Genomic DNA, 18,343 nt, shown 5'->3' with positions numbered 1-18,343 from the left:
TGATTATACCTAATAACATTTTAGCAATTACTAATCAAACCCACTAATTAAACACATCTCACCAGGTGCATTTTGTATCTCCGTCCCACCCAGACGCACTTTATATCTCCGTCCCATCCAGACGCAATTTCTATCTCCGTCCCACCAAACGCACTTTCCATCTCCGTCCCTTGTCCGGCGTAAATTATACCTACGTCTCAATCAAGCGCGCATTATACCTCCGTTTCATTCAGACGCATATTATAAACACGCTTCATCAAGAAACGTGGATATAAGTTCCGTCCCGCATCAAGCGTGGGTATAAGTTACGCTTCACCAAATTTTGGTCTACTCCCATTGTGCTTGAACACACAGAATACCAAATTTTTTTGGCTTTTAGTCTGGCTTTTGGTATTTGGCCCGTTTCATGACTGTGGTTGCTCTTAGCGGTGATCTTCTTATTATGCAAAAGTACAACCAAACCAAATAACATGGAAACTGTCTTATTGAGGAAGCAGATTGTTAAGGGTCTATTAAGGAGGTACTGTTGGGCTGGGTCCTGTTTGTAAAAACCAAATCTAGCCCGGCCTTTAAATCCACCTTGCCTAATAGCGCGTTTGGATACATATCCAGAACTAACTTTTTTGACTTCCAGAAATTAAAAAGCAAGAAACTAGCTTGGGTCTAAAATTTTAGAACCATTTTTAGAAACAAAAAAATAATCGTTTTTTGTGAAGCAAAATATCTGCTTTTAAATTTGCTCCGGACTCGGCTTCTGGAGATAGCAAACGCGCTATGAACATTTTTTTCCTTTATAAAATAGCACATGGGTCCAAAAACGAGATTCGATTGGCAGAGATCATCGAGGTTAAACTAGTTGTAAGAGAAAATCAAAGTCCATGAGATGATCATCACCGTTGGATCTTCATCAATCGTTCTCTGATTGATAATACTGGAGAAGTGTTCCAGAAATTGCTGATTGGAAACTGGTTAGAACAGTTGCTGAATATAATTGATAGTGGCAGACCAGCAGTAGGTGGGGGCACTGCTATGATTTGGTTGGTATGTGTAAAAAGCTGTTAACCATTCAGATGTGAGCGTGAGCGCGTGGAAGAGAGTGATTAGATATAGGATGTCATAGTCTTACTTACTTGGCTTATTATTCTACACAGCTATACACAGGGCAGACCATCCAGCTGGTTTTGTGACTGACCACTATATTATTGATTAGCTTTTCTTCGGTTACTAGAAACTTGGAAAGAAGTACTTGTTATAGTATTTCTTTTTCGCGTATTCATAACATTTCATTTTAATTTTTTATTAATTTTTATTTTTGATAGGAAAGGAGGTTTTATTTAGAGAAATTCAACAATTATATCGAGTTCCTCTCTAATAATGGATTTTAACCAATTAGAAATTCACAAAATAACGATTCAGACACTTTGTTTGTCCTAGTATGTTTTGCCGGACAATTTGCAGTTTCATTAGACTCCCTAAGCATATAAGTGCATTTCCAAACTTCAAAGTGTCTTAATAACTCTCTACAATCAGAGATGAAATTGTTGTTTGTCCATTTAATAGACCCAACACTACCATTTATTGCCTTGATCGATCACATTTTGACAACCTTCTTCTAAGTGCAAACATTTCGCATCAGCCTTTTTCGCACACTTGATTGCCTCGAGTGCTGCTAAAGCCTCAGTTTGCTCCTCATCCTGAGTTACGGCTGATATTGATATTGCTCCTCTATATTCTCTTGCATTATAAAACATAGTTAGTGTTATGCACATATTCTTGTTTGCCTTAATAAACCTTGCATTTTTAGGGGAGATCCCGAAATAATTAGGGGCGATTTTTTTATTCCCAACCCATAGGCAAGGTTATGGGATGTCCTAATGGCTCCGAGAATACCTAAATGTCCTTATATAATCGGTAGTTATTATAGTGGTAATAGCAACCGATTATTGGTTTGTTTAAGAATGGGCTACCGCAATAATCGGTAGGTAAACAACATACCATAACTACCGATTGTGAAAGTAGAAAACTCGAATTTCATGTGTATCTGACGTGTTGAATTTGGGGCTCCTCTAAAAATCGGTAGACAATAGATTTCATAATACTGCCGATTAAAGAATTAAATCGATAGATATGTATTGATTCAAAACTACCGATTGTATAATTACCTATACACCCCTTCGACGAATAAAACCACCTAAAACCTAATTTCATTCTCATTTATTTTCTTTTCAACTCATCTTCTCCTCTTCTTCTCCACTCCCGATTGTAAAGAGGAAAAAAATTCCCTCCATTATTCAACTTCAATTCATCGTCGTCGTTCATCGCCGAATCAAAAAGATCGTCGATTGTTCTATAAAAAGATAGCGAGAACTGATGAAGCCAAAAAAAAACTCGAGTGAAAAACGTCTACCGTGGTGACGATCCAAAAATCAGACAATTATCAAAGAACAAAGCCATTGTAACTGCCGACGAAGAACACGAAGAAGATGAAGATGATGAAGCCTCTGATGTAGGTGGTGGTGTTGATTCTGATACTTGTCCTCTCAAGCAACTTCAAATGGCCCCGATTAGGTAAGATTCTACCATTATTTGGGTTTATGTTGTTTTAATTCGACGAATTGATAAAAAGAATTTCTAGGGTTTTCTGTTTTTTACCCAGAATCGAAAGATAGATCTGTTTTTAAACGCCCGATTATGCTCGTGTTCTTCATTCTTCGTGAACATCGATCATAATCGGGTGATATAGTTTTAAGTTTAGTTCCGATTCTCAGTACGTAGGATAATACTGAACCCTAAATTGGCCTTAATCGGAAGTCAATTTATTTTTGTCTACCGATTATAACAGATGATTAGACAATATAGAGACACATAGATTCGATGGAATCAGAAGACATGTTGTTGTATTTTTCTTCCGATTATATTTACCTCATCAAATTAGAATTTACTATCTCTAAAATGCATCTTAATCGGAAGAAATTTATAATTGTTGTCCTACGATTTAGTTGTAATCGGGAGTTAGGTTGTTTATTAATCTTCTGATTATGAGTACCTTCATGACTTTAGATATTTTCGTTTGAATATTAAACTATAATCGGTAGGTAATCTTTAACCCGTGCTACCGATTATTCATAATCGTTTGTTATGAGTTTAGTTTTGACTCCGATTACATACAACCGGTTGTTGTGTGTGTTCTTTAACTGATCCGATTATGTAGTTTGTAAACGTATTCTTACGAACCAATTGTTTTTAGAGATAAGCGAGGTAAGAAAGCTGTCAAAGATACAGTTTCTTTAGGACCTCGTCGTGAAGGGGGTAACAAATTAAGTGCTAGTGTATGGAGAGAAATGAGCGGTCAAGGAAATTCAAGGAATGATGGAGCTCAACAAGGAGTAGAACCAAGCGCTCCATAAGTAACTCAAGAAATGGTATAACCAAGCGATCCACCAGTAACTCAAGAAGGAATAAAACCAAGCGGTCCTGAAATTAGAGTACAAGAAGAAGGACAACCAAGCAGTACACAAGGAGAAGGAAGAGTTACAAGGAAGCCAATCGCGAAGAAAGCATCACACCTTGTTCCCATTTCTTTGAAGAAGACGGATTTTGAAGAAGAAATCCCTGGGCTACCGAGAGATGGAGGAGCATTGTTATTTGGATACCAAGACTCTTGGGCCAAAGAAATCTACGAAACCGAGGTAATAATAATATTATTTTTATTACGTATTGTTGTTTAATTCGTAATACTACTCTATTTATTTTGTAATTTGTTGTGTGTTTAGTAGTATTATTCTGATGCGATTCGTCTACTCAAACCCACTGCCGCACCATCAAAAATATTGAAATATTGGCCTTTAAACGGTGAATGTGAAAGGTTCAAGGCAACTATAGCCAACTCGGGATTATCTACTGCTGCCGAGAACTCAATGTTGGAACATGATTGGTACCCGATATGGGATTCTGTGGAGAGATTGTATCCCGAGACTGACACCTTTCATATGTCGTTTGGGGAGATGACCATTACTCCAAATGATGCGAAGAAGATTCTTAATCTCAATGACCATGGTGTAGCTGTCAAGTATAACTACACAAAGCAGTTAAGTTGGGCACATCTTTATGATTTGTGTAAAAAGTGTTTTGGTTGGGATAAACAGACATCGGAAATTGAGTTCAACATGTGCTTTTCTTACAAAACTAGACAGTTTAACATGAGTCAGTTGATCAAGATGTTCAAAGGCACAGCCGAGAAAGAAAAGCAAGCACCGCTAAGTGATGTCGAAGTGGATTCCGCGGCCACCGCCTATCTCTTGTGTGTATTGCGATGTGTCATTTCCCCCAATGCTAGTGGTAACCGAGTAGACGCCAACCTTCTATAACTATTGCATCCTCTTAATAAGGTCGCCGAGTACTCCTGGGGCACGGCATGCCTAGCATTCTTAATGGAGGAGTTGAGAAAGGCATCGAGGATTAAAACTAGCCAATTTTTCGGGAATGTGAGTCTATTCCAGGTATTTTCTCAACTCATTAATCCATTGATCGTTATGTTTTTTTCTCTAATTTAAGAATCAATTTCTAATACTTGGTTTGATATCTATGTAGACATGGATCTATGACCACTACCCTAGTCTGAAATTGGCATATGTAAACAAAGAGTGGGAGAAAGGTACACCGAGAGGAACAAAGTACAAGTTCACAAAGATACGTTCAAGGAAAAAGGAGAAGCAATTGGTTCAATTGAGGGACAAATTATACTCAATTAAGGCCTCATAGGTATGCTTTGATCCATTCAAGGAAGACCGAGCTAGTGGACATATAGCGGGTTGTTCTGAGTTGTGCCTTTATTATGGACCGTTGTGGCACCCCATAGGTTATGTAATGTACAATGCCTCAAGAGTGATGCGACTACACGGTTATGTACAAGGAGTACCATGGCATCACATAAGTGGCAAGTTCAAGTTGGACGTAGAGCATTCCTAGTCTAATACTGACACCATCAAGGTAGTTTACTCTAGTTCACCATCTGTTATTGACCATTTGGATAAGAGGATGAGTTACTTGGTCAACTATGGAAGACCTGTCAACCGAGGTGATGAAAATGATCCAGGATATATGGAGTGGTACCGAGAGCATTCACATCTTCGTGTAATCTGTGAACTTAAAGCTAAGACGACCTCGGCAGCATCCATTTACAAATGTATCATCAAAGAAAAACCATCAAGTTATGATAGACTGGTGCGTATTGTTATGACTTTTCCCTTTAATATTACGGCTTAATTTTTTAGGTAAACTCCATTTGATGTTATTTCAATTAAAAAAAACAGGTGAACAGGTTCAAGTCTTTGTCCAAATGGTGCGTTGATTGCATAACGGCTGGACAACCTGTGCCAATTGAGAAAATAAAAAAGCACAGGGAGATGATTGATAATGAAGAGTATGCATCTGAGTTTGGGGAGAAAGTCAAGAAAAACCAGCCCAAGAAAAGAGTAGCAAAGGCGAACAAAAGATCTCAGGCTTCATCAAGCTCTCTTGCTGAAGACAATGTTGAGGAAAATCTAGAGGAAGCTGAAGGTGATGATGGTGATGATGCTGGACGTGCTGGTCGTGCTAAGCGTTCTAAAACTTTAGCTAAGAATACTCAGAAAAAAAAAGTAAATCTTAATGTGTTGTTCGAAGACATGGATTATGTTGTTTTAAAAGTTTCTTTAGGATTATGTTGTTTTAAATACTTGTTTTGGATTATAAGTTCTTGAATTTATGGGTTATGAAAGTTTTTTGAGTTATCTTTATTACTTTATTATCAAACGACTCAATCTTCCCAAATGAAAAGTTGAATTTCCCACAATAATAGGACGATAAAATATCATGCATATCTACCGAATCTGTTAAATCGGAACCAAAACTATGTTGTTTACTACCGATTCTGTTAAATCGGAAGTCAAGTTACATACATAACTTACGATTATGGTCATTGGGTTTTTACTTTTCTCCTATAACAAAAAAACCTAATAATCGGAACCAAAATTATCTCGTTTACTACCGATTCTACGTAATCGGGAATCAAGTTACATACATATCTTATGATTATGGTCACTGGGATTTTACAGTTCTCCTGTATAAAAACTACCTAATAATCGTTAGTTTGGTTAACATACTAACCTACCGATTATTGTAGTTCCAAACCTCGAAAAAATACAGATTTTAGAAAAATCAAAATTTGGGGCAACTTCATAATCGGAAGTTGGTTGAACATACTACCCTACCGATTATTGAAGTTCCAAAATTCGAAAAATTAGAGATTTCGGCAAAATCAAAATTTGTGGCAACTTCATAATCGGAGGTTAGTTGAACATACTAACCTACCGATTAATGTAGTGCAAATATTCAAAAAAATTAGAGATTTAGCAAAATCAAAATTTGGGGCATCTTATTAATCGGATGATAAGCTAATTCCATTAACTACCGAATGTGTAGAATCAGTAGACAGTTTGATTTAATCTAATTTCGATTATAACCATTACATAAAATTCAAGAGACCTTAACATTGCGAATACGATTAAAAGTACCTAAATCCATACTATCACAATCACTTAAAAGTCTTAAAACAGATCATAACTTCCAGTGACCATAGAAATTGTCTCTCTTTATTTTGTAACATACATCATGTTCAAATCGTTTCTCGTAGAGGGACACATACCGGTGATCAGCAAGGTTTCTCTGAAACTACAAATGCGTAATAAGTTAGTACTAACTAATTTTTATTTGAGTCAGAGTTACTAAGGTACTTACTCGTCTTTCATACGTCCACCAAGGAAAAGCGTTCCTAACAAATCGTTCCTCATCTACAAGTTTGTCAATCTCCTTATCGATCGCCTTCTTTCTTCTCTTAATGTCATTGGATGATCTTCTAATTCGATTACCATCTAACGCCTCAAATACCATTAAAATATGGTTCCATAACCGTTCTTCGGATTCCGATTTGTGAAGCGAGTGATTATGATCATGAGTTGTTACCACAACCCATGCTCTATAAATAGCACAATCTTCTTCTTGGGCAAAAGGAATAACCATGTTTTTCTTCAAATAAGGAATGTTTTAAAATTTGAATTGAGTAGAGGTGGAGAGTTTGGTGCAAATGGGTTATTAGAGATGAGTTTCCTTATATAGATTTAAACTCCAACGACTAGTTTTTTGAAGAAAAAAAACTAGTCGAGCCTCGAAAAACACACACAATCGGTAGAAAATAAGGAATATTTACTACCGATTATGTGTGGAAGGTAACTCTGATTAGAAAAATACAAATCGAAAGTCTAACAAAATATTTTCTAACCGATTATGCAATCGGTAGATAGACATGAAAAATTTTCTACCGATTGTAGTTCATTTCAAAATAACAAAACTTTAAAACTACATATGTACACATTAACTACCGATTACTTAAGTAAACAACCGATTGTACTATATATCTACCGATTATAGAAGGGCATATTAGCTATTTTAAAAAAGCGGAGACAAGGAGTGGCTGCATTTTAGGTTTGGGTGGCCTTTTTTGTCTTATTAGTTTCCCCTAATTATTTCGGGATCTCCCCTAAAAATGAAAGGTTAATAAAAGATGCATCAAAATTAACTTTTACAAAATTTCTTTCTAGAAGTAACCATGGTGTGATAATTCGACTATGTGCATTTGAAAAATTACCTATTATCCTCATAGTTGAATTACATTTCCATTCATTTACCTCTCCGTTAACTTTCCTAACAAAGAGATCAATCTGTACCAAAGCATTATCAAATTCCACTACACACCTAATTAAGTTTCCGTACATACCATAAAAAAACAATATGAGAGTTATGAAATTGTTTTGACTCGTTGCACTAGTAGTTGTCTATTTAACCAACTAGCAATTTATTCCTTCAACTGCATGTTCCTTACAACACCTGCAAAATCAGGATTGATAGCAAAAAGAACGTCTTTCGTAACCTGACAATCAACTAGAAAATGATAAGTTGACTCATTTTTAACTTCATAAAGAGGATACTTATTGTTTATGTCTATTACATACCTAGCAAGTTTCTGTCTAAAAAATGAATAATCATTGGCGCATTTCCATCAGAAGTGCCTAATTTTTTGTGACAAATCAAGATTCCATAAAGCTTTTCATGGAAAATCATCTGGTTCATTTCCATACACTTCATTTATAATGACTATATATGCAGATTTAACATTGAATACCCCACTATGAGCTGGTTTTCATCTCAAAACATCAGAACCTGATGAAGGGATTCTTATTTCACACATATCTAAAATTGTATCCCTGTCAAACAAAATATTAAACAATTCCACATCCCATTTGCATTTGCATTCATTCATATTTGATGAAGCATCGGAAGAATCAAGTAAACCGGATTTATTTAGAACCCACCTATGTTTCCAGATTTTAATAAATTTACCATCACCACTTCCCCAACAGTATTTTCTTTTAAGAATATTTATATCTCTACAAACCCCTCTCCAAATCCAAGAGCCTGAAGTCTCATTGATATAGTGAAGAGGAATACTATAAGGAAAGTAGTTTTCCTTATAGATCCTAGTCCGCATAACATATTCTTCGGTAACTCACCTCCAAGCGAACTTAGCTAACAAGGATGAGTTTAAATGTTCTGTTTTTCTTTTTATATTTGAACCCATAAAACTGCTGGTTTAGTAATATTATCCCAATATCTTAAACATATTCCTCTTGCTGAACCTTTTTTCTTCCACCAAAACTCTTTTGTATTGAAATTATCCCATCAGTCAATTTTTTGGGCGTTGGAAACACCGCAAAGTGTTGTGACCCAAAGTTCCAAGTACATACTAGGTCAAGACTGTTCTTCCAGATTGGTTGACATGTTTACCTTTCCAAGTTTCTAACCTCTTATCAAAATTATCAACAAGATGGCTAAAGGTATCTTATTTTTCTGTATCAATAGCGGCATACCTAGATACTTATCCTAAAGACTTAATTTGTTTATGTTAAGAATGCTAACAATCTGAATAATAGTTATAGGGTCTGTTTTAGGGATAAAAGTTATACCCGATTTGTCGAAATTAATAGCTTTCCCTAAAAACTTACTAAATAGTTGTAACATACTATCCAAAATATTACCACCCTTCACCGAGGCCCTAGAAAACACCAAACAATCGTCAGCAAAAAACAATGACTAACCGAGGGACTAGTCTTAGAAGATTTAATCCCCTGTATCTGGTTATTAGTTTCTGTTATTATCAGCATTTTTGAAAGAACATCCATACATATTATGAACAGATAATAGGACAATGGGTCTCTCTATTTGAGACCCCTTTTAGGGTAGAAAAAATCATATGGGGATCCGTTTAATAAGATATATGTTGAGACTGGAGTAATGCATTGCTCAATCATTCTGCACCAACAATCATGAAACCATAACCTTTGTGAAATATAAATCACGAATTTCCATTTTATTCTGTCTAACGGTTTTAGCATATCTAGTTTCATTGTCATAAACCCATATTTAGATCTATTTTTCATTAAAGTATCTACCAATTCATAAGCTATTACGATATTATCTGTAATCTTCTTAGAAGAGAGAAAAACAACTTGATATGGGCTTATAAACTTGACCATGATAGTTGAAAAAAAAAAGGGTACCAAGTACACCACCAACTTTTTCATTCGAAAACCTGTATGGACAAAACCTAATTCAATCGCAAGAAGACGAACTTAATGATCCTTGACAATATGTATATGGAGTTTATATCTTTATATATTCTGAATCAGAAAGTCTAAACAATAGAGTATGTGAACCTGATTGTTAAGAAGAGTACTTGGACGATACCAAAAATCAATATCCAAGATCAATCTAGTCGTATCCAAATATTCAGATTCGAATTCTGCTAAGTATCAAACTTGTTATCTATATTTCAAGATATAAAGTCTATAAGAAACAAGTCTCGCAATCGATCTTAATTATGGACGTATCTACTAGAATTCAATATATATTAGGGATTTTCACAAAAATAGGCCCGTTTTTTTGGTGCTTTTCATTTCTAGGCCACTTTTTTTATTTATTGCTAGACTAGGAAAGTTTTGACCAAAAGTGATGGATGGATAGTTTGCACCGTTAGGTGCACTTAAAAAGACCTAAAAGTCCTTTGGATCGGTTATTTCGACCCAACCAGCTACTATGACTCTTTATACGTCATCACCCAGTGCGTACGTGGCACTGCTTACGTGGCAAGGCCCACGTGACACTGCTTACGTGGCACTCTTATCTTCTTCTCCATAAATCATAAATGAACGTTTCCACAGCCACATACTTCTGCTTCTCTTCATTTTCAGAACTGAAAAATGGGTGGTGGTATGAATGATAATGTAGCCTGCAACAATTTTATAATAAAATTTGTCCCATTTCAGAACTTGCATTGTCTTACAAAAGCATCCATTCATCCATTCACAAAAGATAACCAAAATGAAACATAAATAGTATCAACCATATTTTTCAGATCCAGTCACAGAACAAAAACAAAAGAGACAACCAACCTATCAGACTTTCATGTACTTCTTTGGTTTCTTCTTTCCCTTTGGATCTGCAACTGTGAAGGTGACTTTGTTGTTGACAGATCCAACATGTTGATTAGTCTGATTGAAAGCAGGTTGAGAAGAAGCCTTTCTCTTTCTCCCTTTTGCAGCACCTTGTTTAGAAGATTCTGAATTGTTTTGGTTCTTCATTCCATCCTTAGTAGTAGTAGATGCACCTGCAGAAGCACTAACAACCGGTTTATTTCTATTGTACTTCCTTTTTGGTGGTTCAGGGACATGAGTAGATGATGTTGAGCCATCAACACAGGTTCTAGGTTTTTCTCCCTTTGGATTCTTTCCAACCTCTCCACCAGCACAAGTTATTGCATAGTGACCATAAACTCCACACTTCTTACACTTTCTCATTTTCTTCACACTTCCAGCTTCATCATAAGAAGAAATCCTCTTCTTTCTTGGCCTTCCAGTTTTTCTTATGATAACAGGAGGATTAATGAACTCTACCAGTATATTCTACACAAAGAGAGGAAGAAAGAGAAGATATTTGTTAAGATAGATATGAAACCCTTAAAGGTTGTGTATTATATAAAGCATGTATGAAACCCTAAAAGAATCCAAGAATCTTTATTATTATTAAATATTTATTGCACAATAATCAATATATTTTTCTTTAATAAAACTAGTGGTCTTACCTAGTCAATTTCAGCTGACAGTGGTTCAAACTCTGGAGCATATGTCTTTTTGTAGTATTCCACACTGTATACAGGGTACAACATGAAATCAGGGAAGCATATCCACAATTATCAGTTTACAATCAAGCTTGAGCAAGGAAAAACAAATGGAATATAACAAATCAAAACATTGGAGTGAAAAGAGAGTGTGACTTACCCAACCCAGTTTGGTCTCAATGGTGTTAAAGCAACTATAGCATGTTGACAGGGAAATCCCCTCAGCTGCCACTGCAAACAACTACAGCTCTTTTTGGAAAGATCCACAACAAACACAGCATCATGAACACTCCTGACCCCATACACCCTTCCCCTTACAGCTCCAGTTAACTCAAACAGATGATTTAAGTCCTGCATCTTTGTAATCAGCTTCATTGCCTTTGGAACTATCTCACCATCCTGCCAGTTTTCACTTTCATTCCTCCTCTTGAAGAAAAGACCCATCACCAGTTTATTATACATTTGTGCAAGTGTAATGATTGGCTTATCTCTAAAGGGCTTGGCCATGTTGTTGAAAGACTCTGAGAAATTATTGTTGATGTGCTCACACTTGCTGTCATTTGAGAAATGAGACCTAGACCAGCTTTCAGGTTTTTGATCTATGAGATACAGTGCAGCTTTTTCATCATCAGCAAATAATTTATCCATGTGTTTCTAAAAACAAACTTGACATAAATAGTATCAAACTCATGTATGTAATACTTGAAATTACATTATATTGTTTTGAAAAATGAGCATACCTGATAGTGTCTCTTCTTGTAACATTTGGCAGCATTCCAGAAATGAACATGTTAGCTGTATGACTTGAAATTCTTCATCAAATGTCTGTCAATTTATCAATAAAAAACAGTTAGTCATTGAACTTATATTATTAGGAAATATTAAGGATATAAAAGTTAACCTGAAACATAATCTGTGCTCATCCAAGCAGAAGTATTTGTCACAAGCTTCACTAATCCCCTTCTGATTGTCTGATATAATGGTGAAATGCAAGTCTTGACCCAGTATAGATTTCAAGTCTTTGAGAAAAATCTTCCAGTTCTCAATGGTTTCATTCCTACACACCATTATACCAAGAGGTACTAAACCATTCTGACCATCTAGACCTGTTGCAACCAGTAACACACCACCATACTTCCCATACAAATGGCAAGCATCCAATCCAATGATTTTCCTACATCCAGCAAAGAATCCTTCTATAGCAGGCTTGAAGCAGAGTGTCATTGACAAGAATGTGTTGTCTGTGCTTCCATATGAGAAACTAGCTACACTGCCAGGTATTTTTTCCTTCAATTACAACAAAGTAATGTTAATGCCATATAATTTGTAATATTAAGACAAACATTAACAAACAAAAAAAAACAATTAATGTTACCTTCACCATTTCACAGAATGCAGGAATTTTCTTGTACTGCTCCTCATAGCTGCCATGAAGTTTCTGCAACACAATATTTCTTGCTCTCCATGTTGTATGGTACTTAATGTTCACTTTCATTGTTTTGTTGAACTCATTTTCCAATGACTCAGGATCAGGGATTTTGTTTTTGCTACCTAGAGTCTCCAACCTATGCATGTACCAGTCAGCTACAAATTCTGGATTTGCACATCTGTTCTCCCCTTTAACATTTCCATTGCATGTGTGCTTCACATTCCAACTTCTCAGAGTAAATATAGTTCCTTCACCCTTCAAAACTCTTCCATAAATGAATATAGGACACTTGGTCTTCTCATGATGAATGCACTTCACCCTAATCTTGTAGTTGTTTGAATCTTTAAACTTGACCTGATGTCTATGCTTCACACAGTAGGCCCTAAAATGCTTCTTGAAAGCATTCTTGCTGGCAAACTTGCTTCCCTTCACTAGGTTGTAAGGATCCACTTGTTCAAAAGTAATTCCCTCAGGGAACATCTCCTCATATTCCTCATCCTTAAAATGTTGTGCATGCTCTTCTTCAAACTGTGTGTTATCATGAGGCTTTGAACATTTAGGCTTTGAACAATTAGGCCCATCAGTCTTGTTGCTTTCTGATACTATAAGTTCAAGCCCATCATTCTTGTTGGTTTCTGATACAAATTCCCAAAAACAAATGACTCAGTTAGAGCCCTTCAAACAAGGGGAAAATGTGCATAACCAGTTATGCAGATGCATAACAAGTTATGCAGTACAAAAAAAAGTGCATAACTAGTTATGCAGATGCATCATAGGTTATGCTTATCATAAATCACTGCAGATGCAAAAAAAAATATGCATAACTAGTTATGCAGTACAAAAAATGTGCATAACAAGTTATGCAGTACAAAAAAAATGTGCATAACTAGTTATGCAGATGCATCAAAGGTTATGCTTATCATAAATCACTGCAGATGCAAAAAAAATATGCATAACTAGTTATGCAGTACAAAAAAATGTGCATAACAAGTTATGCAGTACAAAAAAATGTGCATAACAAGTTATGTAGTACAAAAAAATGTAGTTTTTACTTCAAACAAACATAACAAACAAACATAACAAACAAACAAAGAATAAGAAAAACAAAAGACTACAAAACAAATGACAGCTTACCTTCTTCTTCTCTGTCAGAGACCAAGTCCCCATAATGGTCCTCTACAAAACCACAGAGATAAGGGCATTAGTACTAAATAAATTAAAGGATTATACAATCAAACACATCAAAGTTTAAAAAGAGACAGAAGCAATCACATACCTTCCTTGTCATTCTCAACCTCCACCTCCCCAAAGTTTGGATCACCAGCATCACTATCAACATTATCATCATCACTTGCAGCATCATTATCAACATTATCACCATCACTTGCAGCATCATTATCAACATTATCACCATCACTTCTCTCACTTGCAGTACCATCTGAAAGATACCCATTCTCAACTTTTTGTAGAAACTTATTGTAACTCTTGATATCTTTCTCTTCACTGTCATTGTCATTCATCTTCAGGACATCCTCATCATCAGGGTTACATTCATCTTCTTCTACATTTTTCAAGTGCATGACATACTCATCACTTTTCTTTTACTCTTGGGAAACTGCAAACAAATCTTCCACCACTTCTGCCTGTGTTGTAGCTTCAACCCAAAAGTCATGATTGAAATAATCATCTAATCTAGGTATCTAATTACCTTGTTCAGCTCCACTAGCCTCCAAAACAGGATTACTCTCAGCTACACTTGCTTGTGTTTGTTGAGTAAACTGTGGAATATAAACATCTCCATCATCATTCTCAGCTACACTTGCTTGTGTTTGTTGAGTAAACTGTGGAACTGATACACCTCCATAATCAACATATTCATCAGAAACATCTTCTTCACTACCAGCTAAATCAACAAACACTTTAGTAGGATTCTTCTTCTTCATCCTTGGTATTCTTTGACTTCTTCTAACTGACTTGCCATGCCATCTCTTAGGTGATGAACCACTAGTAAAAACTGGTTTAGGTGGAGTCTTAGAGACTGGCTTCTTTGGAGTTACATTCTTTTTGGGTGTCATTTGTGGTGGAGGAGGCTGTGAATCTGCAGTAACCTGAGATACATCTATCTCACCATTCTCATCTAGTGGCATCACTTGCAAATACAATGTAATCCAACCATGTTCATCTTCAATTGCATTTTCCCAGAAAAACCAAAATTCTACATCATTAATGATGTTTGATGGTAGGCATGGATCAGCAAACCATAGAAGGTCCAATGTCTCCCTACTGGTTAATCTCAACATAGGACTAATCCTAGACTTTAACTGATTTATACCCATATCTTCTCTGGGCAAACCCTTAAACTCAAAACACATAGCAGTGTTGATTAGATCCTTCACCTTAATATTTCTGGTTGGAAATATGTCTTGTTGAACCTCTTTAACCACTTTAACCACTTGCTTTCTACAATTAAGAACAACAAAATATATATCAGACAAATTTATGGAAAACCCATCTCAGACAAATTTTAGAACCATAAAAACCCTAGAAATCAATTATCACACAAACCATAAAAAACCCTAGAAATCAATTTCAGTTAATCATTATCAGCAGAACCCAATTTTGAAATTAAGAAACCCTAGAAATTTATCAGTAGAACTTCATTATCAGCAGAACAAAATCGAACTTCATAAAAATTCTATAAACATAGAAAACCCTAGAAATTCGACAAACCCAAATAAATCAGCCTTACAAAAAAAACCCATAATAAGTTCATCACTGAAACGTTAAAATCAACCGAGAAACCTCAAAAAACATATTAGTGTTTTTTGTTACCTCTCTGTAGAACGCTTCTTCCTTCTCGTCATCTTCACCAGCAGGAAATCTTCAATTTGTTCTTCGAATCTCAACTAACAAAACACTGTTTCACTGATTTATCTAAAAACCCTCTCTGAAGAACCCTCCCTGAAGAACAAAAGAGAAGAAGAAACTAAATGAATCGATTTCTCAATCCAAAAATCTTCTGTTATTCCTTACACCTTCCCGCGTTGTCGATAATAACAATGAAGAACTATCTTGGCCGTTCAATTCATCCTCGAGATTTCGTGTTACTTAGATTTGGCTCTCAGATAGCAACACGTGGAGATCTTATCGAGACAGGTGGACATCTAAACGTGTGTGACTGACACACACGTGTGCATGACATTTCAGTAATCTTACCACATGTATGAGATCTCCCTATATGATATTTTGGCGAGATATTGACAAGTCAACGCGATAAATTGACCGAGATGGTTAAAGTGGATGGAATCCGTTTAACTTGCCTAGTTTTGCAAGAAATAAAAAAAGTGGCCTAGAAATGAAAGTGAGGGTCCAGACGAGGCCTACTTCTGCATATAATCCTATATATTACATGTGTAAATCCTATTATAAAGATAAACAATATAATGCGGAAAAGAAAAACCATAGGACCATAGAAGTTTTGTTAAACCGCAAAACCAGAAAAACCCCGGAACATCGTCCATATTTGAACACCAAAATGTATTAAGCCGCTACAGACAATATCCTACTATCAGACTTCAAACTAGAATGTAGTTGAGACCGAATCCACCCTCCAAGCGATTCAGTTACAGTCACGCTCCTTACGTCTCTTATACCTCGCAAGGCTCTATGAAATTGATTCCCTTAGATGACATCCTTTACAACCTAAGAGTTGCTTTATCCTAAGTGAACACTTTTGATACCAATATGCCTCTAACATATAAGACGATTTGATTTTTATTTAAGATTAAAGGTCAAGGCTTGGAAATATGTTTGAAATAGATAAAGCTATCAATCCTCACAAATCAGTAACACATACACTCAGTTAGCGGAGAAGCCTAGATTCTTCACCACCTATCAAGAGCAATTATCAACTAATCAATTAAGAATAGTTTTAAGAAATCTGTATTGAGGAATCACAAAGTCTGGGACGAAGAGAACTTTGTGATTTCTATCTACTTTTCCTGAAAGAGATTACGAGAACCTCGATAACATAAAAGAAAGATCATGGTACACGAACTATCAAGGTAAAGATAGTCAGACCTGGATTCACGAATCCCCAAGTGAAGTCTTTAAGTCGTCGACCTAATTATGCTTCTTAGAGGAAACCTATGTAAATAAAGGAAGACTCTAACAATCAACTATGATACAAAGTGTCGGGGATTTAATTTCCTTGTTGAAAGAGCATCTCTATTTACAGGTGTTCAAGATTGACGGTTTATTAGAATTCAATCTAAGATAACTTGAGATTCAAGCAAACATTTTCTCTGTTTAGATGAAACTCTAATTAGGGTTTCAAGCAAGCATTCACGAGAAGTTAGTCTTGAAATCACATAAAAGAATATACAAACACTTAAGAGTTTAATCAGGATCAACATACACAAGGTGTTTTTGTGATCAATGATCTCTTAGAGGTGTTTATGAGAGTCATTTCAATGTTAAACATATCTAAAAAATAAGTTTTTGAGCATCTGCTGAACATTCACTAGGACTGTTGATGAAACCGTTTGTGAATTATATAGGTTGTTCATGAATCCCGAGCACAACAATTTGTTAACCGGGTTGGCCAGCTGTTCTGCGGCTCGTGGACTCAGATGACAACAGTTTGCGAACCGGGTTTGCCAACGGTTAGGCTAACTCAAAACTAGCTAAGATTACCACGGTTCGTGAATTGTCCCCTTATGGACTCCAGTTCGCAAACCTTCTTATATTCCAGAAACTCATATATCTAGGGTTTGCGAGATGGTTCGCCAACCTACCATGTGCCAAAATAACATAAATTTTGAATTTCTCTCTTTGATGTTTGAAACATTCCCAAACGATAAAATCATTTCTTGGAAAATTTTCAAATGATCCACAAAATTAATTCTTGAAAAATAAATTGTTTTGAACTATTATTGTTAAGGACTTTTGAACATCCAATGCTTGAATCATATTTCGAGATGTTTGACAAGATAAACTTGACTTGAAATTCTTCTTTGCAATAAATCTACTGAAGTCATACGACATAGTGTCAAATAAATAGAATGGTAAAGCTTGTGAGTAATAGAATGGTTCAGTCGTCACATACCTTGTTGATGAAGTTCTCCAAATATTTTCGTCGATCTTCAGTCTTCGAGGGTGATGTCTAATACTCAACTACCAACTTTTATACCTAGCCCAAGACTTGAATTAGTAGACTAAAAATCAAGATATAGTTTTGTTTATCTAATATTGACAACCATCTTGAGATATCAAAACTTGTGGTTCAACCGAGCATTGCTCTAACAATCTCCCCCTTTGTCAATTTTAGTGGAAAAACTATTCAGTACAAATGGATTCAAAATTGATAAACTTTCAGCTCAAAATTCACTATGCTTGACTTCCTTGGTTCTTGAAGATCGTCTTGAATTCTTCGTACTTAAAGTTCTTCTATTGTTCTGCATGTGTTCGTTCAACACATTTATTGTTGAATATCCGTAGCGATAACAACCTATGATAATGCTTCATAAGAGCTTTGTTATAATGAAAAATCACTATAATCAATGGTTGTTATACAAAAAATATAATTGTTACCTTCCTCAAAGTTCAATTGCACCGCAAATTTGAAGCAATACAACGGTGATATG

The 18,343-nt window shown here is 35.7% G+C and overlaps 1 long non-coding RNA gene across 1 annotated transcript; it reads right to left on the bottom strand.

Annotated features, from left to right (window-relative positions):
* Nucleotides 1–13,263: 13,263 nt before the first annotated feature.
* On the bottom strand, nt 13,264–14,040 carry LOC113274519. The gene is made up of 3 exons (XR_003323040.1): nt 13,975–14,040; nt 13,833–13,874; nt 13,264–13,333 (listed from the first exon to the last, which is right to left on the bottom strand). It is a non-coding gene; the product is annotated as an uncharacterized LOC113274519 (long non-coding RNA).
* Nucleotides 14,041–18,343: the final 4,303 nt, after the last annotated feature.

This window comes from Papaver somniferum, chromosome 4 (genome assembly GCF_003573695.1).
Source record: "Papaver somniferum cultivar HN1 chromosome 4, ASM357369v1, whole genome shotgun sequence".
Classification (NCBI taxonomy): domain Eukaryota; kingdom Viridiplantae; phylum Streptophyta; class Magnoliopsida; order Ranunculales; family Papaveraceae; genus Papaver; species Papaver somniferum.
The sequence above is the reverse complement of the archived record's forward strand: the minus strand, read 5'-3'. Positions and strand labels throughout refer to the sequence as shown.